The sequence below is a fragment of the Sciurus carolinensis genome, chromosome 6 (assembly GCF_902686445.1).
Source record: "Sciurus carolinensis chromosome 6, mSciCar1.2, whole genome shotgun sequence".
Taxonomy (NCBI): Eukaryota; Metazoa; Chordata; class Mammalia; order Rodentia; family Sciuridae; genus Sciurus; species Sciurus carolinensis.
Genome location: NC_062218.1, coordinates 64,812,002 through 64,824,980, shown reverse-complemented (window position 1 = coordinate 64,824,980; position 12,979 = coordinate 64,812,002).

Here is a 12,979-nt window from a genome sequence, read left to right as displayed (position 1 = left end):
CAAGGTCTCTGGTCTGATTCCAAGGTCCTTGATCTGTTTTCAGTTGATTTTTGTGCAGGGTGAGAGATAGGGGTTTAGTTTCATTCTGTTGCATATGGATTTCCAGTTTTCCCAGCACCATTTGAAGAGGCTATCTTTTCTCCATTGCATATTTTTGGCACCTTTTTCTAGTATGAGAAAACTATGTTTATTTGGGTTTGTGTCCGTGTTCTCTATTCTGTACCATTGAGCTACCTGTCTATTTTGGTACCAATACCATGCCGTTTTTGTTTCTATTGCTTTGTAGTATAGTTGAAGTTCTGGTATTGTGATACCCCCTGCTTCACTCTTCTTGCTAAGGATTGCTTTAGCTATTCTGGGTTTCTTATTCTTCCAGATGAATTTCATGATTGCTTGCTCTATTTCTGTGAGGTATGTCATTGGGATTTTAATTGGAATTGCATTGAATCTGTATAACACTTTTGGTAGTATGGCCATTTTGACAATATTAATTCTGCCTATCCAAGAACATGGGAGATCGTTCCATCTTCTAAGGTTTTCTTTAATTTCTTTCTTTAGTGTTGTGTAGTTCTCATTGTAGAGATCTTTCACCTCTTTTGTTAGATTGATTCCCAAGTATTTTATTTTTTTCGAGGCTATTGTGAATGGGGTAGTTTTCCTAACTTCTCTTTCTGAAGATTCATCACTTATGTATAAAAATGCATTAGATTTATGAGCATTGATCTTATATCCTGCTACTTTACTGAATTCACTTATGAGAAGAACTCCCTTATTTTTAAATGGCTTAATAATATTCTGTTGCATTGATGTGCCAGGATTGATTTAACTCCTTCCTACTGATTGACAGTAGCATTATTCCTATGCTTTGCCACTGCAGGCAAAGCTGGGATGTATAACTTTCCAGACAATTTTACAGAGTTGTGTATATATGTGTCTGATGAATCTGGAAGAAGAGTTAATGAGACATTCATTTGCTCTCTCCACTTGGTCATTTTAGTTTAGAACTTACCACAGTAAAAAATGAGTTTCAGATTTACCAGTCATAAAGATTTGGGGGAAGAAAGGATTGATTGGTCCTTTCATTCACTGTTTTCCTTAAACAGTATTTACTGAGCCCTGCTTTATCTTAGGCCCTGTTCTTTGTAGAGAGCCGAAGAGATAAGATTTCATGCTGTCTGGAGTTTCCATTGTGGTGTGGGGTGGGGGTGGGGACAGAAGGCAGACAATACACATGTAAACAAGTGACACATGCGGGTTAGGTGAGGCTAAGTGCTTTGGAGAAAAATGAAGTGGAGAACAGGGATGGTTTGGGCCAGGAAGGCTGCAATTTTAAACAGGGTTGAAGGCCACTGCGAGGACTTTGGCATTCATCCTGTAAGTCGTCCCTCGTGTGTGTGTGTGTGTGTTTAAAATAACCTTTTAATTTTGGGATAGTCGGAAAGGTAGCACAGGAAGCTGAGCTTTTCACCTACCGCACAGGGTGCCATGGGAGTCCCCGCCAGCTTACAACTTAACTACAGAGATTTCTAACAGTCGGCTGCCCTACCTATCCAGGTTTCCCCCCTGTTGTTATTGTCTTATATTACTGTGGTACATTTCTCAAAATTAAGAAACCAACATTGGCCTATTTCTATAAAACTCCAGATTTAATTTTTTTTTTAACCAGTTTTTCCATTTCTGTCCTTTATCTGTTCCAGAACTGGGTTCAGGATATGCCCTTGCCTTTAGTCCTTGTGTCTCCTCAATCTTCTCTGGTCGGTGAATTTCTCACTCTCTTCTTGTTTTTCATGACCTTGACAGAGTTGAAGAGTATCGATCGGGTATTTTCTACAGTGTTCTTCAGCTTCGATTTGTTTGATATTTTCCTTATGTGTATTTTTGGACAGAATTCCCAGAAGTGAAGTGCCCTTCTCATCACATCACGATAGGACCACATGACATCCACCTTTCAAGTTGATGTTAACCTGATTCACTTGATTATGATGGGGTCTGCTGGTTTTCTCTACTATAAAGGTTTTTTGGTTTTGTTTTGTTTTTTAATTCAGCACTGTAGGGGGCCAAGGGGCCCTCCACAATGGATCCATAAAAACAATTCTTTTTGTTTTTTATTTGAGAAAGGGTCTCACTAAGTTGCCCAGGCTGGCCTCAGACTTCTGATCCTCCTGCCTCAGTCTCCCAAGTAACTGGGATTACTTGTGTACACCTGGCTTAGAGTGAATATTTCCCCCTTTCCTCACTCTTACTCTTTGAAAGTCAGTCAGTAAGTCCACTGCACATTTAACTGACTCCCATTTTAAAAGCCCTGTTCTGGTTGAGGAGTTGAGACTGCATTATAGGAGACAAGAGAAGAAACAGGACTCCAGGCAGAGATGATGGGAGTTGGACGAGGGGAGCCACAGTGGGGGCAATAAGAACTTCCGTCCTTCCTAGCAGGGAAGCCCGGAGCAGTTCTGAAGGAATGTGAGGATGAACATGGGTATAGCAGTAAACTACCCTGAAATCACTTCATTCTTGCTGGTTTGGGGGTTTTATTTACTGCTCTTTGCATCTTAAGGAAGATTCTGGATGTGAGAGGGGGAAATTTGACTCACTCACTAAGTTAGATAGTTAAGGTAAAAAGCCAGGGATATGGAACTTCTGAATACATACTGCTTTTGTACTTAATTGCTTTCCATTTATTGTTCAACAATTACTAATCTAGATTATGTTATCTGTTCCTAGAGATCACTAAATAATGATTATTAGATGAAAACACAGCTCAGTGTCTGATTCTCAATAAATCCAGAAGAAGTGAGGCAGCAAGGACTCGACAAAGGAAGGTCTCACCTGGCCGGACCATGGGCGCTCCTCTTCTGCCCACCATGCCCCTGCTTGGCACTTCCTTTCTTCCTTCTCTTTCTCCTTGGAATAACTGCTTTCAAGGATCATCTCTTCCCCTTACCTTGACCCCAAGCCTAGTCATTTCCTTCTGGAGTTTTTTAATGCCATAGAAAGAGAAAAGCCCTAGAGAAATTAAATCTACAGACAGCTTCATCCAGTCAGCCTTATTTCCTGCTGAAATAAGATGAATGTTACTTATTTTGCTTTTCTACTTTGAGTGACTGGCAACCTGCCTTGAGCACCTCAGGGAGCGATGGAAGAGTTACTCTTTTGATCCCAGCCTGCTTTTAGAAGTCTCTGTAGTTAAATTATAATAGGTGCTATGTGCTCATTTTAGGCCCTACATAGCTGGGGGAAGAAGCTGAAACTATTCTGCAGTTCTTCCAATTGCAAGGTGCTTCTTCTCTTGACTCCCTTTTTATCCCTAGAATTTAGGTCAGAGGCCACCCTGGTAAATCCTTCCTTAACCACTCCTTTCTTACTTCATCTCAGAATAGGAATTCTGGCTTGGTTGGGGAATCCTCTCACCTTCTGACAAGGTCTGAATGTTTGTGTCCCTCCCCAACAAAATTTATATGTTGAAATCCTAACCTCCAAGGTGGTAGTATTAGGAGGCAGGGCCTTTGGGGGGTCATTGACTCATGAGTGGCATTAGTGCCTCTTATGGTTTGGTGTGGTCTGAGTGTCCTCAAGAGTCCATTGTGATTAAGGTTTGCTGCCTAGGGTGGTGCTGTTAGGAGGTGGTGGTGGAAAATTCGGGAGGTGGGGCCCAGTGTGAGTCCTTAGGTCACTGGGGTATGTTCTTGGGAGGGATGGTGGGATACCAGTTCCTCTCTGACTTTCCATTTGGCCATCTGAACTCTTACACACACACACACATACACACAGGAAAAAGCAGCAGTATTTTCTACATTATGGCCACCACAGAAACTAGTTTTATTTCTCTCATTCTTCATGTCTGAAGCTTCAGTATACCCAGAGGAGGTAGAAATAAATCTTTTCAGAACATGGCAAGCTGAAGTAACCCTAAATGTTCAAGGGAGCAAACGCTTAGATCCTTCTCCCCAAACCATTCTGCTTCGTGACTATATTGTGGGAGGTTCTGAAAAGAGGATTCTTGGGAAAACAATGAAACTATTAGAACTTTCAACATGATTTGTTTTTCAACAATGACCTTGAGTAAGTCTTTTAACTTTCTGAGTCTCTGTTTTCCTATGTCAACATCAATGGAGTTTAACTAGCAAAGAGATTCTCCTTGGGCTTGTAAATACTATGTATCTATTTTGGTATTCAATCTGAAAGAAAACCTGTAAAAATAAATTGAATAGGTCTATTAGTTAAATACAAATATTCTATTTTAAACCAGATCCTTGCAGTCATTAAAATTTCGAAAAATTTAAATGGATTTTCCTATTTTTCATTTCAGTCATTATCTCTAACTTGTATTCTCATCTTGTGACCTCAAATGTAAAATAAAATGATATATATATATATATATATATATCTCACGTATGATGTGATTCTAAAGTAAGTACATCTTAAGGATATTTTCAGTCAATTGAGTATTTGATTTCTATTTGTTGATGTGGTCATGGTATTTGCTACCTATCAACCTCTGAATGTTCTTCTGAAGTCTTGAAGAACTTCCCTTTATAGGAGTCCTACCTTTCCAAGACAGATGCCCTCAGGCTTACTTTCCCATCTTTCCTAACTGCTGGGAGGTGACAGGCCTGTGACATAAGTTCCACTAATGAGACACACAAACTTGAGACTCAGAAGCAAACAGTGCGTGAAGCCAAAGAGGAACCAGAAAAGAACTCTTTTCTGGCAGGGGCTGTGTCCCAGGCACAGTTTGGAGGGAAGTGCACATGTCTAGTGTCAGGGCAGTGTCAGAACTCAGCAGTGGGGTCACCCATAGATTGATTTGGGTGTTCTTCATTCACACCAGCTTGACGCTGGCCCTCCTGGAGGTTTTATGAACTTCCAAATAAATTTTAATGAACCCTTTACCTACTTAAACTACATTAAGTTCTGTTGCTAGTGTATAAAAACACTGACTGATAGAGTACATTTTCTAAATAATCTGTTATGCATTCAGAAGATAAGAATTTACTTGTTCAAAGCAAAATTTCATCTTCCAGTTGTCTCTTCTTAACTCAAACTTTTTTAAGTCCGTTAAATACCATAACTGGTACGTTAGTACTGGTTCACTTAATTATTTATTCAACAAATCATGTACTCAGAGCTGAAAAGGATCCAGTGAGGCACAAGCTGGTTCTGAAGTTCAAATCTGCTTTAAGACTGAGCATCTAATCCTGGATGGCTTAAAAGTAATGGCAAACGTTAATGAGGACTCACCCTGCTCTGGTACAAGTGTCAGTTCAGTGAATTCTCTCTATAACCCTATTATTCCTACAGAGGGAAAAAGCAAGGAGCTTGCCCAAGCTTGGGCACTCCGCCAAGGCACCTGGCTAGCAAGTAGCAGAGCTGAGATTCAAACCCAGGCACCTGTCCCTTCCCTTTTTAAAACTTTCAGAGTCAGGCTGGGGACTTAGCTCAGTGGCAGAGCAACTGCCTGGCATGCACAAAGTCCTAGGTTTGCTCCCCAGCACCACAAAACAAAATAAGAACATAACAAAATCTAGTATCCTCTCGGGCTGCTGAGAATAAAAGCCAAAATCCTTTGTAAGACATAAGTTCATGATCATCTGATTCCCCTTATTTCTTGGATGTCACCTCCTCTTATCCAGCCCCTCCCCCTCACTGCAACCTTGTGTCCCTTACAATCTTGACTTCTTTACTGGTTCTTGAATTTGCCAGGGAAACCCCTGCCTCAAGTTTTGGACTATGTTAGCTGCTCTTCTCCAGGACATTCACATGGCTATTGTCCTTATCAACTCTAGGTCTTTCCACGAAAGTAGGCTTTCTGGTGTTTCCTGGGATCTAGCTACCTATTGTCAAACCCAACTCACTGATGAACAAGGACATCCTGGAATGGAGGGTGTACCAGGACATAGGACTTTCATTGTAGAAACTGGGTTAGTCCTGGAGCAACCAGGACAGTTAGTGCCAGCATCTGCAACAGTGCCTGTCTCCTAACAGCCTTAAACATTTGTTAAGCAGAATAAATGAATGAGTAGGTAAGAGAAAGACTCTGGCAAAGTAGGTAAGAGAAAGAAGTATTTTTAGGCGGGGATGTAGAATGGTGGTTTATTGCCCTTAACACGTATAGATATGTATATCTGTCCATGATAGCAGCTTGTAAGGCTTCCTCAGCATGGTAAGAGGCCCAACTTCCATGAATGGGGATTAATCTTTCTTTTTAAAAAAATTATCAGTGCATGATAATTTCACATAATAGTGGGTTTCATTGTGATATATTCCTACATGCACATGAGGATTAAGTTTTCTTAATCTCCCGTTCAGTATGATTTACCAACTTTGCTGTTATTGAAAATGATGAAGGATCATGTGCCTCCACAATCTTTCAAATGAACAGTTAGAATGATTGTATTAGCTTTGCTTTTTTTTCAGACTTAAAAATATTTTCTCATATTTTAAATGGTAATGATGCGTTTTTAAAGGTGCATCTTTTCTATTGCTCATGATCCTCAGTCCCAACTCTCTCCTCAATGCTTCCTCCCTCTTTTCCAGTCTGGATCTTCCCAGGGCTGCCCCTGAGTCATTATGCTTGTCCAACTGCCATCCCGATGCCCCTCACTTCCTCCTACCAGACACCTCGACCTCAGCTGCTTCGAGCCTGCACAATCTGATACTGGTCTGTCACACATCCTGTTCTCTTCTGTCTTCTCTGCACCAACCAAATAAGGAGGCTACACGTGAAATGTTACTGCGAGAGTGCCAGCAATTCCTTGGTCAGCATGCCCCGTCTATCTCTCTAAGACCCTTTAATAAAACAACCCTTAGGTTAGGCAGAATGTCACCTTGCTAAAACTCTTTAGCATTTTCATTTTTGATTAAATAAAATACGTGCCTGTCTTCAAGGCAGCTGACTGTACAGCCAAGATGGGTTGCTTAACTTTGCTTGTGATTTTGTGTAAGGTGTCAAATCATGGCTGTGATCATTGCGAAGTAGGAATTGTTTTTCCGATTGACCTTCACCTTTAGTTTGCCTGCTCCTCTTCGATCCCTTAGAGGTGGTTTCCATGCCAGCTATTTGCTGGTCTACACTGCTGATTCTACACACAGCAGGGTTTATCAGAGGGCCATCTGCTATTCTTGATAACTCTTTAGTACAGCAAACATCTACTGTGTAACTGGAAAGAACTAGTTCAAACCAGCTTTTCTTAGTTTCACTGATACCTTTTATTTATTTATATATTTTTTTAACAGACAATTACCTTCTTGATTTCTTCCTGCCTAATCAGAACCTACGGAAATTTTGCCTTTAAAAATACAAACAACAAAATGCTCATTTTTATAAGCTAACATATTTAAAGTAAATTATAAATAGTAATTTAACATTTAAGTAAGCATTTTTTATTTTTATTTTTATTTATTTTTTATTTATTTTTAGCATTTTTAAAAATTGTACTTTTTCCTCCAAAAATTAAGAACATGTTCCTACATAGCTAAAATTAACTCTGAATTTGAACAGTAGTTTATGTTCAAATTTCCCCAGTTGATCCCACGAGATGTTTTATAGCCAGTTTTTCCCAAACAAAATTCAATTCAGGACCATACATCAAATTGGTTGGTTATACAGTCATCCCACAGGAAAGTGATTCTAGGACTCCATGGATACCAAAATCTGCAGATGCTCAACTCCTTTGTATGACGTAGCATAGTATTTGCACAATAACCTACACCTACCTTTTATGTACTTTAAATCATTTTTAGATTCTGCACAACACTTAAATCAATGTATATGCTGTGTAAATAAGGACTATACTGTATTGTTTAGGAAATAATGACAAGAAAATTAGTCTGCACATGTTCATTTTATGAATGCAATTTTTCCCAAATATTTTTGATCTGAAGTTAGTTGACTGTGTGGGTGAAAACCTATGGATATGAGGGACTGACTGTATATAGATGAGAGTTACAAGACAATGACCTGTGGAAGAAACTAGGTCGACTGTCCTGTAGAATAGGTGATTGCTTTCTTGTGGTGGTGTTTACCTTGTTCCTATACCCCTGTGCTGTGATTTGGATGTCCCCTCCAAACTTATTCTGAAAATTCCAAAGTTGTACATAATGGTATTTGGAGGTAGAGCCTATGAGATATAATTAGGATTAGAGGAGGTCATGGGGGTGGGGCCCCATAATGTCATTAGTGGCTTTGTTAGGAGACAACAGACCTTAGTTAGTGCACATGCTCTATCTCACCATCTGATGATGCTTCTCTATGATGCAACAAGAAGACCCTTACCAGAGGCCAGGTAAATGCTCTTAGGCTTTCCAGGCTCCAGAACCATGAGCCGAATAAACCTTTATGATTTTTAAACTGTCTACTTTGTAGTATTCAGTTATAGCAATAGAAAAACGGGCTAAGATATCTTATATTTCTTCTAAATTGGCAGTAAAATGCAAAGGTTTAATTAGATTCCACTCAGGCATGTTTTTCAATTTATATCACAACAGGAAACTCATGATATTTGTTTTTCCCCCTTGCAATAAAAAATCTTAACCTAAAATTTCAAGCTGGTTTATTTACTCCATGGAAAAAGTAATGGTTACCCATGTAAACAAATACAGACACTAGAAAAGGGTATTAAAGGAAAATAAATTCTTTTTCCTTTATTACAATCACTAATCTTTCTTCCACAGAAGGGAAGTATTCCTTCCAGGAAATTTCTGTGCACACACAAAGGGAGCATACTTTCACTTGACAACACATCTAGTGGATCCTTCCATTTCACAACTTATTGATTTAATGTATTCTTTTAAATGACTCTGTGCTTTAACATCCTGATAATTCACCTAGATGTCACTATTGGATATTTAGGTGGTTTCCAGGCACACATCTTTGTGCATGTATGAAAATAATTATTATTTACATGCCTAGAAGTGAAATGGCTCATCCAAGGCTGTATGAATTCTAAATTTTCACAGATATGGCCAAATTTTTTCAAAATAATTTGTACCAGTTAACACTTCTCCAAAAAGTGTATGCATGAGAGTGTCTTTCCCCTGCATCCTCATCAACAGCACAAAGTATTATTAACTCTTTGATCTTTGTCAATGGTGAATGAAAAAAGGAATCTCACAATTTGTTGTGCATTTACCTAATTTTGAATATATTGCTTATCTTTTCCTGTACTTAATAGATTTGGAAAATCTGTTTCCTAATTTCTAGATTAAGGAAAGTTTCCCTTAGTTTATAAAAATGTATGCAAATATTTGTGACAGGATATTAGTATTCAGACTGCTTCAATCTATAAATTTATTTTCCTGCTCCTCCTTGTTTCCTGGCACTAGAAAGACATAAAGCAAATATTTTCCTCACCTCCATAAGGGTATGTTAGAGGGAAAGAATGTTTCACTTCTCCATTGCTTTTGGTTTGATGTCCATTGTAATCACAGCTCAAGAGGAAAGGAGGGTTTTTCAGAAAACTTTAAGTGGGTGTGTGCCTTGAGGGAAGGAGATGGGGTGGAGGCAGTAGGAGGTGCAGGGGATGAGAGTTGATCCCCAGCAGTTACTTGAAAGGGAGAGAATCTGCTTCCTGGGAAATGACAAATCAAGTTAAGCTTGGCGGGTTCCAGGTTTATCATCCCTATAATGCGTGACTGACTTCTCGGAAGCTGTCTGGACACTGTATCTGTGCCTGCAGATCCAAGTACCCTGCCTCTCACCTGATTCACAGCATTGCATCCTACACCGCGACCACTGAGCAGAGGTGCCGACCTGAGGTTTTTTCTGGTCCCCATATGGGTATATGTCCCTCACATAATACTTGTAAGTCCAAGAAAATGGAGTGAAATGAGGTTCTGAATGTTGTTGAGACCCCTTTGTAACATCTGCATGGATCAGAGGAGGGTTGGGCTAAAGTAGCTAAGATCCCCTTCCTGGAAGAGGCCCCTGTTACATTCTTTTCGCATTTGACTTCACCTTAGAGTATTTCTATGTGTGCATACATTCAAATTTTTTATATGATTGATTTTTCCAGGGGAGTGGGGATGGGGGATTGAATCCAGGGCTTGCTAGGCAAGAGCTCTGTCACTGAGCTATATCCCCTTTTTATTTTGTGACATGGTCTCACTAAGTGACTGAGGCCTCGAACTTTTAATCCTCCTGCCTCAAACTCCCAAGTAACTGGATTACCATGCCCAGCTATATGATAGAATTTATTGGTGTTTTTTCTTTTATATCTTTTCTTTTTTGGATCTGTGATTGGAATTCTGATTGGCCTTGAATTTAAGAGATCTAACTTTTTCTTCCCAGATGGTTGATTGAGTGTCCATCACTATTAAGTAATTTAGCTTTTCCTCAATAACCTGAAATGCTTCCTTTGTCATGCATTAACTGTATATGTTCTGTATTTATTTTACTCTGTTCCTTGGACTTTTATAATATCAGAAACTGGTGGTTCTAATTCATCTGTTACATTTAGTAATCATCTGCAAGGTCACACTTTCCTTACTTTCCCTCTCTAATTTTCCCATAATTCCTTTAACCATCCCCATGAACTTGAAAGTTTGCATGCCTCTTTCCCTTCAGTCTTGATGATACTTTGCATTAGGATTATATTTGTCAATCAATTTAGAGTAATTGATATTTTAAAATATTATGTTGTTCTATTACCATGTGCATATATTTGTTTCAGTCTTATTCTGCATTCTATAGTAGCATCTCCAAATTTCCTTCAATAGCTCTTCTACATTTCTTATTTTGTTCCAAGATATTTAATCATTTTGTTTAAAATATGAAATGTATCTTTTTTCCATTACACTTTCAAATCATTTTCAAAACTATGTAGAAAAGTAATCAATTTTGTATATAAAATTTTTGATCATCACAATGTTGAATTCTCCCATTGCCTATGATAGCCTTTGGAGTGATCTTGAGATTTATAGCTGTATAACCATTTCATCTACACCAAATAATGATTTTTTTTTCTTTTTTTGGGTACTGGGGATTGAACTCAGGGGCACTCAACTACTGAACCACATCTGCAGACTAATTTTGTATTTTATTTAGAGACAGGGTCTCACTGAGTTTCTTAGTATCTTACTTTTGCTGAGGTTGGCTTTGAACTTGGGATCCTCCTGTCTCAGTAACCCAATTATAGGCGGGTGCTGATTTTTTCTTCCTTTTTTTTTTTTTTTTTTTTTTTTTTTTTTTGTCTTTTTCTGTACTGGGATTGAACCCAGGGCCTTGAGCATGCTAGGCAAATGCTGTGCTGCTAAGCTGCATTCCTAGCTCTCAAATAAGGATTATATATTTGCTTTTCCCATATTTTAAATTATCTAAATGTGTTGCCTAGTATTGCCAGAACAAGATAAATCAGAGAAAAAGAGAGGAGATACTATGCATACTTTCCAGGCTTTATTTGGGGGCATAATTATTAAATTGTAGTTGATATATTTTTTCCTAATGTGTTTTTATTATTATTTAGAGTGTGATCCAATTACTATATAAATTTTGGAGTCTTTGGGTATGTAACTCATTGGTAGAGCACATGTTTAACACACGTGAGGCCGTGGGTTCAACCCTCAACACCAAAACAAAATAATGACAGCAACAACAAAAAAAGCTTTATTGTTTTATCTTTTTTATCTGTGATAAACTTGAAGTTTTATCAACTGTAGTCTCATCAACATCCTATTCAAGGTCATTGTACTTATCACACTTGGAGTGAAACCTGCATGTTTAACAAACTAGAATGACTTTTGTCCTGTCAATAATGTTCCAACCATAAGTCATCAAAGCAAAGCAGCACACACAATGAAGTTATTAAATATTGCTCCTGAACACAATTTTCAGTGACTGCACACTATTTCATCAAGTGGATGTAACATACAGTATTGCTGGGGCCAATCTTTATGCCACATCTCATCTTGTCTTCTTACTTGGGGTCTGCAATCTTCTTCAAATTCATTTTTCCTTATTATTATCCTTACTCACATCTTTCAGTCCATGTCGCTCCCAAGACTGTCACATTCTGAATAATATATTTTAATTATGTTTTTGCATATATTACAACGATCCATCTGAAAAGCTGATGAAGGCCTTTACTCTTTCCAGAAGTCTAAATGAGCTGCTTTTTGTTAATATGGGCCTCAACTGATTTTCATTTTTTATGGGCCAATGGATCTAGATTTAAAAACACTTCCTTACCACCTACCATGTATAATTCATTTTTATTTATGGCACCACTTTCAGACTGTATGAAACTGGATGCAAGTCTTAGTTTGTGCTGGTGCAGACCCAAGAAAGGGACTCAGAGTGGAGGACGGCCCCCTCCCAAAGCAGCCTCTGCACTCTACTCTTCTCACACTGCCAGACACTGCCCTCTTCACATGATTTTAATCTGCTAAGCAGGTGGCTATTGGGTAGAAGTCCACTCTGGAGTGTAGTGTGCAGGTCCAGGCACTAAACAAAACCAGAGGCTTTGTTTCAGAATGTGCCCAGTAGAGAGCCGCCATGAGGATGGGGGGATTGGAAACCAATCCCCATAATTACACTGCCCTGTCTGATGTGCCATGAGTGTCCACCATATGCCCGGTGCTGTTTTTAAGCATCTTCTTATCTTATTTAATCCTCAAAGCCCCCCAGTGAGGATGCTTCTTTTGTTACCCTTTCTTCACAGATGAGGAAATTAAGGCCCAAAAGGTAAGTTACTATCTAATGTCATGCAGATGGTGTATGGCAAAGTACATCTTAAAAGTCTCCGCCTTTCAGTTAGGAGGAAATGAGGAAGAGCTATCTTTAAAATTTTGAAGAGTTGACATATGGAAGAAACCTTAAGTTTGTTCTTTGGGTACTCAGATTCCAAAATCTGAATCAACAGGTGGAGGTTGTTGATAAACTGGTTAATCTATGGGATAACTGTCTGTGAATGTATCTTAAAAAGAAATAAATGATCTTGAAAGAGTGAGTCACTACTGAAAGGTCCAAACAGGGACCAAATGGTCC